Source organism: Balaenoptera borealis, assembly GCF_965194805.1.
Source record: "Balaenoptera borealis genome assembly, chromosome: 2".
Lineage (NCBI taxonomy): Eukaryota > Metazoa > Chordata > Mammalia > Artiodactyla > Balaenopteridae > Balaenoptera > Balaenoptera borealis.
The window spans coordinates 19801511-19819390 of NC_138867.1; the positions used below are offsets into that span (position 1 = coordinate 19801511).

At 39.8% G+C, this 17880-nt stretch overlaps 1 protein-coding gene and 1 pseudogene across 8 annotated transcripts in view; both read right to left on the bottom strand.

Annotated features, from left to right (window-relative positions):
• The window catches only part of LOC309623710 (serine/threonine-protein kinase MARK2 pseudogene), a 63571-nt pseudogene extending 47384 nt beyond the window's left edge, over window positions 1-16187 (bottom strand). Inside the window, exon 1 of the transcript in view lies at window positions 15907-16187. The product of the transcript in view is annotated as a serine/threonine-protein kinase MARK2 pseudogene (transcript). The remainder of the gene's footprint in view (window positions 1-15906) is intronic.
• LOC309623716 (uncharacterized protein) overlaps window positions 1-17880 on the bottom strand; it is a 451333-nt gene that overhangs the window by 326220 nt on the left and 107233 nt on the right. For 2 of the 7 annotated variants that reach the window (XR_014241484.1, XR_014241485.1), the window contains exon 1: window positions 1300-1483. The exons of 1 other annotated variant lie outside the window; for it this stretch is intronic. The gene's annotated coding sequence lies outside the window, so the exon portion shown is untranslated. Of the gene's footprint in view, window positions 1-1299; window positions 1515-17880 lie in introns of those variants that run through there. 4 more of the 7 variants (XR_014241486.1, XR_014241487.1, XM_082380837.1 and 1 more) reach the window with 4 other exon arrangements.

Here is a 17880-nt window from a genome sequence, read left to right on the forward strand (position 1 = left end):
CGATCTCACCTGAATACACGAAATATTCAGAAAAGACAAATCTAAGGAGACAGAAAACAGATTAGTGGTTGCCTGGAGCTGGGCTTAGAAACAGGCAGTTACTGCAGATGGGCACCAGCCATCTTTTGGGGATGTCATCTTAAAATGGGTCATGGTGGTTGCAGAACTCTGCAAATTTACTAAAACAACAACTACCAACAAATACTGAATAAGTACACTTAAAGCAGGTGAATTTTATGGTATGTAACTTTACCTTAACAAAGCTCTCACGTTAAAAAATATATATATAAAATGGGTGCTGCAGATTAAAGGGTGGGAAGAGTCACTGTTCTCCAAACCCCTCATTTTTATACTCAGGCAGACTGAGACCTTTAAGTGAGAGCGCTACTTACCAGCACAATCAAGACTAAAGGGCCACAGGAAACGAAATTCTCCAGTTCAACTCAAATCTTAAGCCACTCTCAAAGGACACTTGGAAGTGTCCTTCAGAATCTAAAGTAACTTGTAAATATTTAACTTAATCTGCATAGGCAAACAGGCCAAAAGTCTCAGGAGATCTAACCCAAACAAGGGGTACACATCTTAATGAACATATGTAGACGGTGTATAACAGTCTCAGGCAGCACATTCAGGACAGGGCAAGGCAAGATTTTAAGATCCTACAGGTCTGAAAGGCATTCTGGTTCTGAGAGTCAACCAGAGCCTCCCGGACCCAACTTGCCGACGAGCTTCTTACCCCGCATTTTTGAAAAATCAGTGGAGCAGTGCGTACAGACCGAGACGGGGCAGAGAACCGAGGTCCCTTAAGATCTGATACCAGCTCCCTCTGGGAGCAGACCGAGAACTGCGGTCTGTTCGGAGGCGGAGGGCCAGGGCCAGGGCCAGGGCCAGGCATATGGTTTGACTCCGTTAAAGTGTATTTCAGATAAAGAAAACGGTGAAATGGAGCAAGCTACCGAAGCGTGTCAACACGCAAAGAGGGCCACGCGGGGACACCAGCCGGGAGCCGGGCCGGTCTGGGGCGAGCGGAGGGGACCGCGAGGCTCCCACGGGCAGGCATGCAGTGCACCGGAGCGTCAAGCCGCCCGTCCTCCCCGCGCCCCGCACCGTCGCCCTCGCACCGCCCAGTCGGCGCCCCGCGGTTCCCGGGGCGCAACGAGGCCACGCCGCCGCCCGCCGCCCCCGCCAGCGCAGACCCGCGCCCTCAGGGCCTTGAGCACGCCGGGCACGCCGGAGAGCACGGACGGCCCCGCGGGTACAGAGAAGCGGCGGCTCCTGGGAGCCGGCCGCCTGACGTACCTGCGGCGGCCTCACGCTCGGGTCCGCCTGGTCCGGGATAACGGCGCCTCCGCGGCGAACACGCCTGGATCTCCATGCGGGGTGTTTGCTCCCAACGCTCGCGATACTGCGCGATCCGGGCGGGGAGACCAACGGCCTGGAGCGCCAGCCCCGCCGGCCGTGCGTGCCCTGCGTGCGCGCTCTGGACGCCGGGGGCCCAACTTAACTCTTAATTGGCCAAGATGGGGCTCTTTTGACATTCCTAAACAGTTTTTTTTTTTTTTTTTTTTGCATACACAGCTAGGAAAAAAAAAAAGCTGGCTTGATGAAATATCTTTTCAAAATTCTGACCCTAAGGGAACAAAAGTACTCCTAGGAGAAAGCTTAAGGTTATAACTCTTATTATGTCCTTGAAACGTAAACACAGACCACATTGCCTGAGACTACATCCTTTGCTCAATCAGTAGAACCCAAAACTGAAAAAAACAAAGGGGGGTGGGGGGTGGGAAAGAGGCATTTTTAACCTCAAGCAAGTAAATTTAACTTATTCCAACTTTTATTTACAAACTAGTGAGTTTACATTGTAATACCTGATTCACGACTAAGTTTTAAAATGAAGCTATGAGATCTCTGCTTGTGTCTGTTTACATGTCTGTGCGTACATTAGAGACATGATATATCATTACCTTCAAATGATCTTATCAAAATTAGTTTGTAAAAGAGCTCTATTTAATTGACTTAAAATAAGTGCTTAAAAATTAAGTATTTCTAAATGTAATGGAAACCAAACTGAATTTTTTAAAGGATCAGGTGATCTAAGACTATACTTTAATGAATGAAAACAAGTTTACATTTACTGGTTTAATTAAATAGGTCTATCTTCACAGTTAACAACCTGAAGTATAAAACTTTTATTGTACCTAAGTTTACTAAACGTCAAATAAGTTCACATTATCTCTGTTACAGATTTGTCAGCAAGAAAGCCAAAATTGGGTATAATGATTTATTTGTAAATTAAGTAATATAAATGAGATAAAAGCTTTCAGATGAACTCTAAGAATAATTATGTTTTATGGTATGTCTACTTCAATTAGTTTCTCCAAATCTTTTTGATAACTTGAAATTTTAGCTTTGCTATGTTAAGTTAAATGATAGGGATTCATTGAATATCCAGATCATTTTCAAATTAGATGAAATATTGAAACATTAATTGCTAAGTAAGTCAAAGTTTACCTATTTTGTCTTATTAAAGAAAAACTAAAGATGTTTTGGTTTATTGGACACACATCTTGTACCACATTGAGGAAAGTAATTATGTTGTTAGAAAATGTATGTTTCTAGAGGTTATGGAATATACTTATAAATTTACCAATCAGGACATGCTGGTATGACAGACAGTTCACAATTGCTTGCTTCTTGGTTTTTGCTAGAGATTGGGGTTTCAAGGGTTAAGAATTCTGACTAATGAATGTGATTGGAACTACTAAAGATAATAAGAGAAATATTTCCATGAAAGGAAAGTAGGGTGTGTGTTTTCCATAAAAGATGGTATGAGGAATGGAAATGTATTTTTGGTGAGGGAAAATAAAGTAATTTTGTCCCAAAGCTGGTTATTTCCAAATTCAAAAGAAAATAAGTGACAAACTAATGTGGCTATAGAAAGTTGTAGAAGGTTTGTGGAAAAGGAACCCTGAGAAAACAGTTCTCGGGACTGACTAATATTGGAATGGATTTAATTAAGTGAATTTTGATATTAAAAGTCAGTTGGTGCAAAGTTTGAATTAGATTTTCTCTCTGTTAGGTGACAGAGTTTTCTTGAGGTATTGATCTGCTTTTGGTAACAAATTGTAAAGTTTCTTTACTTTTTAAGCAGTCTGTTGTAACTTTCTGTATTTGCCCTTGAAATCATTTATTGTCACTTTGGTTGAGTGCATAAGTATTGTTTCATACTGACTTATGATCCTACTTAGCCAAGTGTTTTTAAAACCTTTTGATGTCTTTGACAAACTTCCTCAAATCAAATTCTAAATGAAGGTTTTTTGACCTTTAGGTAACTTTGGGATGCTTCAGAAGGCACCTGAAGCATCTCAAAGATAGAAATTAAACTTAATTAAATCCATTCCAATATTAGTAACCAACAAGGACCTACTGTATAGCACAGGGAACTCTGCTCAATATTATGTAACAAACTAAATGGGAAAAGAATTTGAAAAAGGATAGATACATGTATATGTATAACTGAATCACTTTGCTGTACGCCTGAAACTATCACAACATTGTTAATCAACTATACTCCAATATAAAATACAAAGTTAAAAAAATAAACTTAGTTAGGCTTATTGGGTATGTTAAATCACATGGGAAACACTGTCAAATGAGTGATGGTAAATCTTCTTAGGTTATATAGTATGGGTAAATGATATAAACATATGTTGTAGAGATTATATGAAATTGCTAAAATTTGGATATATTCTGGTTTAATGTTATTAGTCATAATTTTAGTTATTATTTTACAATTGTTGTATGTCACAAAAATAACCTTAACCCTGCAACTTTGCTTCCAGAACCACAAGAAGAAAATGACCACAGCTGCATTTTAGAAACAGATTATCTTCTTACTCCTAGGAATAATTTGCAAGAAAATTCTATTGATAATGCTGGTCTACTTTGGTTTACAGATGGGTCCTACTTAAAAAATGATTGAGGGCATTACCAAGATGGATATGCAGAAACATCCACAATGGACATAACTGAAAGTTCTTTTTTACCAAAAAACAAAGTCAGCACAAGCAGAATTAATTGCTTTAACTTGAGCTCATCAACTCATCAACGAGCTAAAGGTCAGGTAGCAAATGTTTATGCTGACAGTCATTATGCCTTTGAAGTGGCACATGACTTTGGAATGCTACGGAAACATCAAGGGTTTATTAAAGCTTGATGCTATAATCAGGAAAGCTTATTAAAAAATATTAAAAATGGAAAACAGGTTGCAGGACTATTAAGTGGTATACAACTACCAAAACAGTTGGCAATTATTAAAATACCAGTGCATTCCAAATCTGACAGTATGGAAGCTAAAGGAAATCAGCTTATTGATGAGGCAGCCAAACAGGTAGCTTTCAATACCCATTCTGTCTAGCCTTGAGAATGGTCAGCGCTCTCTGCTAACCCTGCCAACCCAGTGAAAGATTTCCATCTGCCGGCTCAAGAAATATGCCATTGAAGAAGAGAAATAAATAGGGCAACAATAAGGGGGAATTTTGGACCTGTCACACAAATATAATTTGGAAATAATTAAACAAACAAACAAACTATAGTGCCTGTTGGAGCTCAAATGCCATTACCCCAGCATGTACATTCTTTAACTCATTGGACACCTGAGAAAATGGTTTTATGGGGAAAACACTATGTTTGGAAAATATCTCCCACGATGGCTCATAAAGTATATGCTTGTTTTAGTATCTACCCTAAATATAATCCCAGAAAATCACTTCATGGGTCACAAGGCCACTTTCTCTTCCTAAGGGTCCCTTCGAGGTATAGCAATTGGACTTTGTCTGAATGTCACCGTCTCAAGAATATAAATATATCTTGGTAATGATCTGTATGTTTTCACACTGAGTTGAAGCTTTTCCTTGAAGAAGAGCAATGGCTATAAGGTTAAATTGCTATCTGAAAGGATAATTCTTGTTTGGGGAATTCCTTCCAAGTTACACAGTTACCAGGGAAATTATTTTACTGGACAAATAATTAAATCTATTTGTGACATATGGCCAATAATGCAGCATTTTCACTGCACTTATCACCCCCAATCTTTGGGACTGGTGGAAAGAATTAATGTCACTATCAAAACTCAATTGGCAAAACCTTCAGAAGCATTTAATCTCTCATGGGCAAAAGCTCTTCTGCTAGTGCTTCTCAAACTTAGGTCTATACATTTTGCTAAACATCAGCTGTCTCCTTTTGAAATACTAACAGGACACCCTGTGTAATTAGATGAGGGAATATGTGCACAAACCTTACTCAAGGGAGATATATTACATTGTTGTCAGGGTCTTATTGAGGCACTTAAAAGAAATGCAAAGTTGGTAGCTAATTCCTTTCACAGTGAGCTCCCCAGAAACAAAGACCTTGAGGATCATGGATTACAATCTGGAGATTTTGTTAATTAGAAAACACATCAAATCAAAGACTTTTTGTAGCCATGTCAGAAAGGACCTTATTAGGTATTATTAACTAATCCATGCACTGCCAAATTAAAAGCCATAGACTGATGGATTCACATCCCTCATTTCAAAAAGGGTTTTCGCATTGGACTGGTCTGTAGAGAGGAATGCTGACCTCAGACTTAAGTCAGTGCTCAAACAGAGGAGAAAGAACACCCACACCAGGAGGAAAAGATGACAGCAGTGGTAGACAGCTGACCCAAGAATCAGAACCAGGACTGTATGACCCATCCTACTAGTTCAAATGAACTGGTTTCTAAACATCTGTCTCACTATGAAAATTGAAAGTTATTTTTTTTTAAATGAAAGTTATTGTTTTACTTCTAGCTATACTTTTGCCTCAATGCTCATTATGGAAAGAAAATTATCTGGTAAAGTTGTCACAAAGTATAGCTACTGGGGGCAATGTAACCGATTGGTTGGATCTCTCATCAAATTCCTCAGTCAATAAAAATACTGATATAAGCCCTTCATAATTCCTGTCACCGACTTTTCAGATGTTCCTAAAATTACCACTCAACTAGACTAACCTCTGTCTGGCCTTCAGGTTCAAATTCTTCAACATATTAATGGATCCATCCCTTGTCTGATACTATCCTCAGTTCTTAGAGACTGAGCACAGATTACCCCAAGGCTCCTTTGCCCCATCTCTTACTTGATGAACAAATGTCTTAAAGAGAAAAAACATGAGTAAGTTATGCCAGTAACTCCCATATGTTAAATACAGTACAGATGGCTTTTGGAAAGCCTGCAAGAAAAATGATTCATGGGTTAACATTGTGTTAACTAAACTTCCAGTTAATGAGACTATCAATGAGAGCACCCTGGGAGGAATCACTTGTGCTCCCCCAGGTTTTGTCTTAGTATTGGAATTGACCCACCTTCTCAAGGATGTGCACAGAAATATCTTAATAGCTGGCAAATAGAAGGTTTATGTTTATTAGGATATTATGTTATCCCATTGTCTATACATATGGAAATAGAAGAACCTTCTTTCTCTCTTTATTACAGAGGCAATAAATCCATGTTAGCAGGATATCAAGATACTTGGTAGCAAAGTCTTTTGGGAATCTTGGTTCCTAGTGCAAGAGTATATGTAAACAGAGATATGATCAGAAATCGATCAGCTACCATCAAATAGCTGAGGGCTCTCTAAAAATCATTTCAGAACAGACAAAAAGTATAAGATAACAGGGTTGCCTTAGATTTTCCACTGGCTAAACAAGGAAGTATTTGTGCTACTGCTCACACTACTTGTTGCCCTTATATCAACACCTCTGCAGAAGAGATATACCTAGAAAAACATTCCCAAAAGATAAAATGGTTACAAGATGTAAGGCAAACTGACTCTAAGTGATCTGTTCAGTTGGCTCATCTCAGAAATAAGAATTTTTTCCCACTCTGCTTTACAGATGCTTATCATTGTCATAGTAGGTATCACTATTCTTTTCCTAGTTATAAATCTACGCGTGACATGTATCACGCTTGCTTTAAATCTACTGCTGAAAGTACAAATACAATGTTTGTTCAACAGTTTGACATCACTGATAATATGTGTAGCCTATAAAATGTTTCCCTGTCAGCATATACCTCTGTGCTTGTTCACTATATCTGATTAGTTTTCCCCCCAAAATGGATAACTAGGAAAAAATACATATATATATATGTATGAAAAAGCCTGTCACTGAGGGACACGATGCACCCACTGCAGGCAGGTAGTACCACCCTGGCATCGAGGAACAAATATTTTGATCATCAAAGCTTTATATCAAAAGATTTGCAATCAAAACATGGAAATAATGAAAGAAAATTTCACCTATTAAGGTACAGGGAAGTCATTTTGGCTTTAACCATTAAAGGGTGCATTGTCCAGAAGTAAAGAACGTCTATTTTGAAGATAGAGATAAATGCCTCCATTCCTGGGATGCAATTGCCATTATTCCTTCAATGGTAAGACTCCCTTCCCAGGTGTCAAGGCCACACTGATCCACTGTGTACATACTATTCTGTCTTTTTTTTCCCCCTTAAACCTGGAAGGAATGTACCTTCCTTGCTTTTTTTGTTCTGACAAGATATAAAACTATACTGAAAACCATGCTTCTATAGAGAAGTTCCTCACAGCTATCTGAGAGGCTGTCTTCCAGGCTGTAGTCCTCATTTTGGCTGGAATAAAACATTTCTCTATTATTATTATAGATTTTTTATTATTTCTGTCAACAGTGGGAAGGCTGAGAATACAATGTTACAGATGTCAACAGGGTTCAAATGCCAAATGTTAAGTAGCTTTCCCTTCCCTAAGGGAAATGGGAAACTATTAAGAGTTTTCACTGAACAGGTAATAAAGTATGGTTTATATTTTTAAGATTTATATTTAAAAATAAATTTTAAATTTTGACTGCAATATAGATTGGAAGTAGACAGGCAAACAGATTAAGATGTCATTGCAATCATTCAGGTTAAGAGGAATAACTGACCTGGAATTGTGACAATTTGGGTAGAATGTAAATATAGAATCCAAAATTATCTAGGAGGTGGAGTTGACTGGAATTGGTAAGTGAATGGATGTTGGAAGAGATGAAGATGCTTAGAATAGCTGTTGGTGCCATTTAATAAAGTAAAAACCACCATAAAATAAGTTGATTTAATGAAGAAATTTGATGAATTTTATTTTGGACTGTTGAGTTTGACTTGCTTTCATGATAGCCATTTGGAGGCGGCCCTAGTAAAAGAAAGATAAAGGGAGGAAAGAAAGAAGGAAGGAAGGCAAGCCAAATTCAGGTGAATATAGTTTATGACCAGTGATCAGTAAGAGATCAAGAGGTGAGATATTATGACTGGATGAATTCGAGCACTACAACAGAAAATATGGTTTAAAAATTGGGATTTAATTATTTATCATTTCAAATTCATCAATCTTGTGGATTGACAAAGGCAACCTTACCAGGATTATAAAAGAGGGTAGCATAAGTGGAGGAGAGAAGTAAGGTTTTTCTTGTAAGCCTAGGTAGGCTAGATTGTAAATGGTGATATAGAAATTTAAGTAAATAAGAGAATTCCTCTTCAAGCCATGATAAAATAACAAAGAATAGACTTAACTTTTGACTTCAAACAACAGGAGAACTGGGCAAAATCAAACTATTGACTCCAAAACATTGGGAACGTGATGTGATACTCCTTGGCAGAAAGGAAATAAACATTATTAGCTCTACAATCACCTAAACTTTCTGGCTGGAACAATTTTCAGAAGCAGAAGAATGTGAGCAGACCCACTCACTTTACTGAGTTAAGGAGGAAGAGATTACAGCTCCAGAGGCTGAGACAGTAGGAAATTATGGGGCAGAATTTGAATAAATGCTAGAGCTTGCTCTGAATCCAGTCTGTCTGGTTCCAGGCAGAGCCTGTGCTCTAGTTACTCTGCTCTGCTCTCTTTCTCTAGGTTACACAATATAGACCAATCTATCATTTGTCAGTTATTTCACCACAGAAGGCCATACTTACTGCTTTCTGGTCTATTGCTCACCTCCCAAATACAGCCCCTCATTACATCCAAATGTTTACAATTATGCACATCTTAAGCCCATTTTGGGTCAAGAGATCTAATTTCTTATTAGGTCCACACTTCAATGATATCAAAGATTAACATCTCCAGAAGCATCCAGCTGTACCCTGCCATTAATTTACTAAAAAAGTGTGTGCAAGAGAAAGGAAATTTAAGGAAACTAATATATATGATAGACCCCACAATTCCTGAGCTCTCCTATTGGAGAGCAAACTTTTAATATGAAAAATTAAGTAGATCATCCCTTGATTTGTTGAGCATAATAAAGCTTATTGAAACTAATCAAATGACATTTTTTCTTAGGAAGGTCTTTCTGATATATAGCATTGGAAACTTACTTCATTGTTCATGATCATTAAGGCTTAATTTAATTTAATTCTATTTATTTTAATATTCAAACCTTTATTAGCTTCTGACACCGGTCAACCCCACTCCTGGGAGCAGTTCCCTCCTATACTTGTAAGATCATTTAATATGTACTTCGTAAGGAAGTCTGCATTTAGACTCAGGTTTGTTTGCTTGATTAATTTGGTGAACTTAAAGACATTGCTTAGTCAAAATTCAAACAACACATGGATTCTAAATTGCTCCAAGGTAAATTCTCAATTCTATACAATTTGCTGATTTTTAAAGGGGGGAAAAAAAAGATTTTCTAACTTTTCTCCAATTGTTTCCAAGGACAATTGACAATTTAATGCTATCATTTACATGTAGGCCAAAACATGATTTGTTCCTGTCTCCTTTTCATTTAATTCAACTTAAAAAAAAAAAAATGTATTGATGGCCCACAATGAGCCAGGTTTTATTTCACTTTCCAAAGATACTTTAGTGAATCAAACAAAGATGCCTGCCTTTGTAGAGCTTATATTCTAGAAGCGATGGGGCAGCAGATAATGATAAACATGGACACATAAATGATATTTTACATTAAAAGGCCATGAGCCTTATGGAATGAAAGAACAAGGAAAGGGTTTTCAATTGTAGGCGGGGCCTGGGGGTGGATTCTACTTTTACTTAGGCTGGTATGGGTAGACCTCCTTTTGGTGATAGTTGAGCCAAAAATTTGAAGAAGTGAGGGACTTCACCCATGAAGCTATTTGGGGAAAATTGACCCATTCAGAGTCAGAGCAAAATCCTAAATGTGGAACTTGTCTGGTATGTTTGGAGAAAGCTATGAAGCTAGTGTCACCGGAGAAGCAGAAGGTGAACCGGAGCTCCTGCTGCATCTCAGTGATGTGAGATGTCTGAGAACTAAGGGAGGGGTAATCATGTGGGGCTTTTAAGTCATTTTGAAGAGTTTGGTTTATATTCAGAGTGAAATGGGAGCTAATTTAGAAAGACTGAACTTCTGTTTGTTAATGACAATTCTGGCTACCATATAGAGAAGTTGTGGGAGAGGAACTGGGGTCAAATCAGGTCACCTAATGATGAGGCGCTTCCTGTAATTCAGACAGGGAGTGACAGAAAATATAGCCAATCCAAATAAGTACATCTATTTCAGGAAACACCCTGAAGCATCTTTGAATAGGACACTATCTAGTTTACACACCAGTCACATCCGATATTCAAAGGATTTTATCAAGTTATCACTTTAAGTTAAGTTTGGGAACACACATTCACTCCTCTTCTGTGGAGAATGGCTTTTGGCAAGATAGTTTTAGTGCCATAACCACATTTCAGTGTGAATTCTTTGGTGTGCAGATTATATAAAATGCTTTGACGTATACTATATCAGTACACAGTAAAATCAAAGAGGAGAACTAAGCAGGGCTTAATTCATAGGCCTAGTGTTGCAAACTTCTTTCCCTTTGTCCCTCTGAAATCTGCTTCTCAGAGTTAGACACAATAGGTTGAGCAACAAGCAAGGATTAGGTATGGTTCACATATGATTCCAGAGTTGGTTTATAATCTTGAATGAGAATTGAAAAGTCAAAACCCCTTTACTACAATTCCTTTTCATGTGACTCTTGGGCATGCCATGTTTAAGAGGTACTGTGTCCCACATCCCTTTAGAAATACTAAGTATTTATCTAACTGCCATTCTCCTAGCTCTTTCTAGTCATGGTTCCAAACTGAGCCATGATTTTGAACCATCATTCAACATTTTAACGAGTATGTACTTATGTATCTAGTAGGTTTGGCCAGCCTGGCATTTTCATATGGATTCCCACATATACAGTTTAGGAAGATTACACACATTAAAATGGTTCTTTCTTCCAAAAGTCCCTGTTATATTTACTATAGAGAAAAAAAATTGGATGATCATTTTAACCCTTGCTAATGTTTTTTACAAGATTACAAAAAGTTTTATCTAATAAATAACATAAAATATGTTTTATAAAATATAGATAAATTTTACAAAATATATACAGAGGTTGTATTAATAATTAATAATTAGTAAATAATTAATAACCAATACAAAACCAATCAGGGGGTTGCTGCTCAGATACACACTTATGAGGATAAAAACAGAACTAAAACAAACATCACTGGAATACAGACCCCCCTCAGCTCCACCACTAACTAATAATAGGGATTGTCCTTAAGGACCTCCTGCCTCCCTCTTGCTGTCAGAATCCATTGTTAGCGACACCCTTTCTCTCTCATCCCTCCACATGTGTACAAAACTCCCACTACAACTGTATTTAGCTGTGTTCTTTCTCATATCAGGTAAAAAGTAATATGCAAATAAACATGTAATCAAAGAGGTGAGTTATTTGTCAAATCTTGTGAGTTGCAAGGTCTTCTTAGTATGAAAGCTAAGGAGAAATTCAATGTTTATATTAGAAAAAAAATGAATTTAATTATGAAATGTAATCAGCACTCATATTCTGTGTGCCTGCTCCTTGAAAAAAGTTTTGCTAAGTCATGCCTTCAATTTCAAGACCTTACAGTTCATTGGAATGAGGAACTATGAATAGATATGTGCACATCACTAACTCCAGTATAAGACACTGGGAGAGAAGAGCTGGAAGGTAGCACTATAATGCCCTAGGTTGCACTAGACATTAAATCTTTACCCATAGGATACCCATTTCATTTTACTAAATGGCTCTCTATAAACCTAGTGAAATGAATGATTTGCCAGATATTGTAAAGAGGGTAGAACTACAGGATTTTATAGTGTAGGTTCAAACTCTTTGCCTGACTCTCATAGTTTATAAGCTAGTCTCTTGCAGCCTTAACACAATGATGTTAAAAGCAAAGCAGCTACAAATTCCCTACCGTCCTGTGGCCCCGTATCTCCAACCAGGAGTCGCTGAGAGGACAGAGCAAAGCGTCACCCTGCTGAATAGCAATTACTGCTTCTGTAATACCTATAATAACTGGCCCTAGTTTATAAAATTGAAACAAATTGCTTACAAGTAATTATTTTCAAGCAACATAAATAGTTTAAAGCTATTGCATCTGAAAAGTTAATTACCCTGAGTGCAACTCAGCATAATTTTCTTTTATAAAATATTTTATATTAAAAACCAGGCTGTTCACTAATGTCAGACAAAGGATTGTTCCCTTTGTGACAAGTTCACTTTTAATTTGCTTTTATTAATTATTTACTGATCCTATTCATAAAGAAAAACTGGAAATATATTACATAGCCTTTTATTTTTGGACATTGAGATATATTTAGAACTAAAGAGGAAATGAAGGAAGTAAATGTTCTTGTAATTCTTCACTCTCTGGCCGCTTCTATTCCAGAGACAGGAACAGCCCCCAAGACCACACTGTGAATTAGTCTGAGAATATCAACTGGGCTCAGAAACTTCCTCTCCCCCGCCCTCCAGCAAAACACATTTTATAACCAATCTTAACGAGCTGCAGTCTAGTGACTGTCAGTGGTCATACCAACAAAGCTGACAAATTAATTTACCTTAAAGCATAGTTAAGTGGTAATAGCAGTGCTGTTTTCTCAGAGAATGTTTGCATGTCAGTAGGGACTCCAGGTTACCCCAAAGGAATTGACAATTAATAGTGAAGCTATACAAATGGCACTGATCAGAAATACGTATACAAATGGGACAGTATCAAGGTATATATATTTTTTCTACATATATTTGCTCCTACAATTTCAATTAGATAATGGTTTTCTGTTTTCTTTCTCAGTGGACATTTGTTGTAGGAAAGCAGAAAAAAGCAGCTTAAAGCCAAAGACTTTTCCAGTATTTTATAAAATCTGAAATTGAATAAAGGGGTAGGTGTTCCACATTAGAAATAAAGAGGATGATAACTTTGGGAAAAACAAGCCAACAATTGGCTGGTTTTCCCCAAGGATGAAAGCAGGTTGGAAGAACCTGAGGATTGTGAGAGTCATGAGCTGACCTCCACCTGTTTGTGGGGAGGAGGCTGGGGGTGAGCTCGGGCTTATGGAAAAGGATGGAACTGAGCAGTGTGGACGCTGGATCCCCACCCAGGAGCATCTGTATTGACCTAGTTCCTGAGCACGGCCCAGAAGCAACAGAGCTAATGGGAATGTGTCCTATAATACCTTGGGGCCATGTAAACATGTAAAGCACTGCGTTGTGCTGGAGTGGAAGTGTGCGCCCCAGTAACTGAGTTTAAATTGTACTTCTCCCATTCCTAGTAACTCTATTTGTGCATCCACACTCCAATCTCTCAGCTTCTGTCTTTCTAGGTGTCTCCTTGAGCACTATACACCACAGCAGATGCAAAGCAGGGTGTGATACATCTTTCTGGAGCATCAAGTTTTTTGTGTTTTTTTTTTAAAGTATTTATTTATTTATTTATGGCTGTGTTGGGTCTTAGTTTCTGTGCTAGGGCTTTCTCTAGTTGTGGCAAGCGGGGGCCACTCTTCATCGTGGTGCGCGGGCCTCTCACTGTCGCGGCCTCTCTTGTTGCGGAGCACAGGCTCCAGATGCACAGGCTCAGTAATTGTGGCTCACGGGCCCAGCTGCTCCGCGGCACATGGGATCTTCCCAGACCAGGGCTCGAACCCGTGTCCCCTGCATTGGCGGGCAGATTCTCAACCACTGCGCCACCAGGGAAGCCCGAGCATCAAGTTTATTAACTAGAATTGGAAGAACCAAGGAGTCCTTGGAACAAGAACTATCCCCCTCCCCCACCAACACGGAAGACAGAAGAGTGGGGGAGGGGAGACGTGACCCAGGAATGACAGTCCAGTCTCTGAAGTTTCACCCAGGTGGGGGTTGAGGGGCAGACCTGCAGCCACGGTGGCCTCGCTTTCGGTCGCCCGGGCTGCTCCGGACCATCCTCTGAGCTGGCCAGGGTCTTGGATACGATGCTTCTGAAGGCCGCGCAGAGAACACCCTCATCTTCCACTGGACCGGGCCCCAGGGAGCGCGGCGGCCTGACCTTCCTGCCTCGGTCATGCATGGGGTTCACATGGGCTCACTTTATTATGACGCCTCTTGCTGGGCAGCTTGCAACAAAGATGTTTCAAAACAAAGTTCCAGATTCTCCTAGCCACCCCTTGCTTTTTCTGGCTGTGGCCAGAGGGAGTGGATGAGGACACACTCTCAGGCTGCCCAGTGTGGGAGGACCCTCCAGTGTTGGACACACCCGGGGGGCAGCTGGTTCCCTCTGGGGCTCCAATCCTGCTGCTGGTGGAGGGGGATGTCCCAGTGCCACACTGGGGGGCTGGGCTGGGGGTGGCAGTCCTTGCCTCCAGGCTGGGTGGGGGACAGGCAGACTCACCGGTCTTCTGCTCCGCCTGCTGGTCTTCCTGCAGCTGCACGTTTTCTCCCTGGTAGAGCCACCTGCTTTTCAGGGGGGACACCACAGGGCTTTGAGAAGGCTCAAGTTCACTGCCGCTGAGGTCCCCGCGACAGAAGGGCCTCACAGTTACGATGGAGGCCCCTACCTGGGGTTTCTTGGCGCTCACACTGCCTGTTCCAGCATCCTGGATCTGGTCGCAAGTCAAGCCCGGAGTCGTCACCGTTGTCACCTTCAGGTCCTCTTCACAGGGTGGCTGGAGTGGCTCCTTCTGGCCCATGTTTAACCAAGCATGACTCATGAGGTCAGGTAAGGTGCCTCTGTCACTGGGGTTGAGGGCAATCATTTTTTGTAATAGAACCCTTATCTCCAAAGACAGATAAGGTGGGATGTGGTATTTCCCTTGTAGGACTTGCTTCCGCAGCTCCTGGTAGTCTTTTCCCCAAAAGGGCTGGCACCCAGTTACCATGGCGTAGAGCACTACTCCCAGGCTCCACACGTCCACCGCAGGGCCGTAGCTCTGCCCCAGGAAGATTTCCGGGGCAAAGTAAGGGGGTGTGCCGCAGATTGTGTCCATTTGTCCAGAGTCATCACACTTGTTGCTGAAGCCAAAGTCTGTAAGTTTGATATTCATGTTGGAATCAAAGAGGATGTTCTCTGGCTTCAGGTCCCGATGCACGATGCCCCTCTGGTGGCAGTGCTGCAGGGCGGAGAGCAGCTGCCGGAACGGGCCTCGGGCCTCCGCCTCTGTCATACGGTCATGGATCTTCAAATAGTGGCACATGTCCCCCCCACTGAGGTACTCCATCACCAGAATAAATGCCTCCTCTGTGTTAATCGCCCCCAGCAGTTTTACAATATTGGGGTGATTCAGGAGCTTCATACTGCACACTTCCTGGAAAACTGCCTGGACACTTGCGACGCTCTGATGCCTTTTTTTAATCACCTTGAGAGCCACCTGTGTCCCGGTCAGAATGTGCCGCGCCAACTTTACTTTACTGAAGGTGCCTTCACCAATGGTGCGGAGGATCTCAAAGCCATCAATATGAGCCTCCTTGTCAGCAGAGTTGGCTGTGAGGCCCTGCATCATGGTGACCTGCTAACTACACTGACTGACAGCACTACCTAGCAACACTAACTACGCTAACTAACAATGCTAACTGTACTAACAGTGCTAAGTGTGCTGTCTCTACTAACAGCGCTAACTACGCTAACTGTACCAACAGTGCTAACTAGCACTAACTACACTAACTATGCTAATCAAGTATTAACTACACCAGCTATGCTAACTATACCAACAGTACTGACTATGCTAACTGTACTAATCTAGCAATACTAACTAAAATTAAGATACAAATGAGAAAAAGAACAAAGGAAGAAAAGAAAGCAGAAGAAATGGAAAAGAAACACCAAAAAATTGAGAAGAAAAAATTTAAAACTAAAATGATAAAGAGAGAAAAATGGAAAAAGGCAAAGAAGAAAGAAAAATGAGAAAGATAAAAAAGAGTAGAGAAAAGAGAAAAATAAATCAACAAAATGGCAGAAACAAGGAAAAAACAAGCTAACTGTAGGTCCAAGGCCGTCAGGTCACCAAAAGCAGCTTCCTGGGCTCTAAGGACCAAAAACCTGAGCCCAGCTGCCCCTGTTACAGGGCTCTGTGAAGTACATCACAGTGGTGCACTCTGAGGTCAGAGCAAGAAATGGACGCATCACAGCTGGGGGTAAACCACAGGGGTTTTCTCACTTCTTGAGTTCAAGGCCCCTTTACACTTAGGAAAAAGGATCCCAAAGAAATTTTTCTTTACGTGTGTTATTAGATATTGGTATTCACTTTGTTATAAATTAAAATCTGTAGGATACTTCCAGTGGCCTTTTTATTTCTAGTTTGAAAATCTGTAATAATTTTAAAGACCTCATAATGTCTACACTTGAAATATTCAATTCCTTTTCCTTAAATTCTGGTCTCAAAATAATGTTACAACTTAACTGACTTCACGATACTATACAAAATGTTCTGCTGCATAAGACACGATAAGGTACATTATGAAAGTTCTATGAAGCTGAGAGAAGATTTGCCAGGAAGGTCAAGAGCAGATTTCTCATCAGGAGCCTCGGAGGCCAGATGGCATGGCTCAATGTACTTCAAGTGTTGAAGGAAAGAAACCATCAACCAAGAATCCTATATCTAGCAAAACTTTCCTTCGAAAATGAGGGAGAAATCAAGACATTCCCAGTTAATCAAGAGTTCTTAACCACCAGACCCGCCTGCCACAGGGAGTTCTTCAGGTTGGAGTCAAGGACCCTGCACAGTAGCTCAAAGCCTTATGAAGAAATAAAGACCTCTGACAAAAGTAGATAGACGGGCGATGAGAAAAGCTAATCCTGTTGTAACTTTGGTTTGTAGCTCCACTTTTTGTTTTCTATTTGATTTAAGAGACTAATATATAATAAAACACACCACACACATACAAATCAAAAAAAAATATCTATACCTAAAGCTATTACTAGAATTAAAAAATTTCACACATCTTATTAATATATACACTTGATGAAAAAAGCGTTGAAAATTAGCATCAATATTGATATAACTATTTAGGAATTTAGATTACATGTTCCCCTATGTAATTCAATTAATATTTGGGAGAAAATTAGGAGATAAAAATTCTTTGAAATCTTAACATTTCATTATAAAAATAACCTTAATAACTACATAAATGAAGTAGAACTTTGGTGTGTAGATTTCTATCTGCATATACATAGAAAATTATGAAATATATACAAACATGTGTTTGTATATATGGCCTTTACATATTCTATGGCCTTTACATATTCTATGAAATGGCCTTTACATATTCTATGAAAAATTCGTTCCCACCAACTAATGTATCACGGAAAAAAATTTCCAGAGGAGATATAGATAGATAGATAGATAGATAGACAGACAGACATGGATATATGTATCTATGTTTGCCTCTATAGACCCTTACGAGTAGTTGACATTATGGATGGTTCTACTAATTGACTCTTCTCAAATTTCTCCATGTAAGTTTGAGATAAACATGTAGGACAGCTTTCTTACCATGTGGGTAGTAAATGGGAGTAACAAGGACTATTGAAGGAGAACAC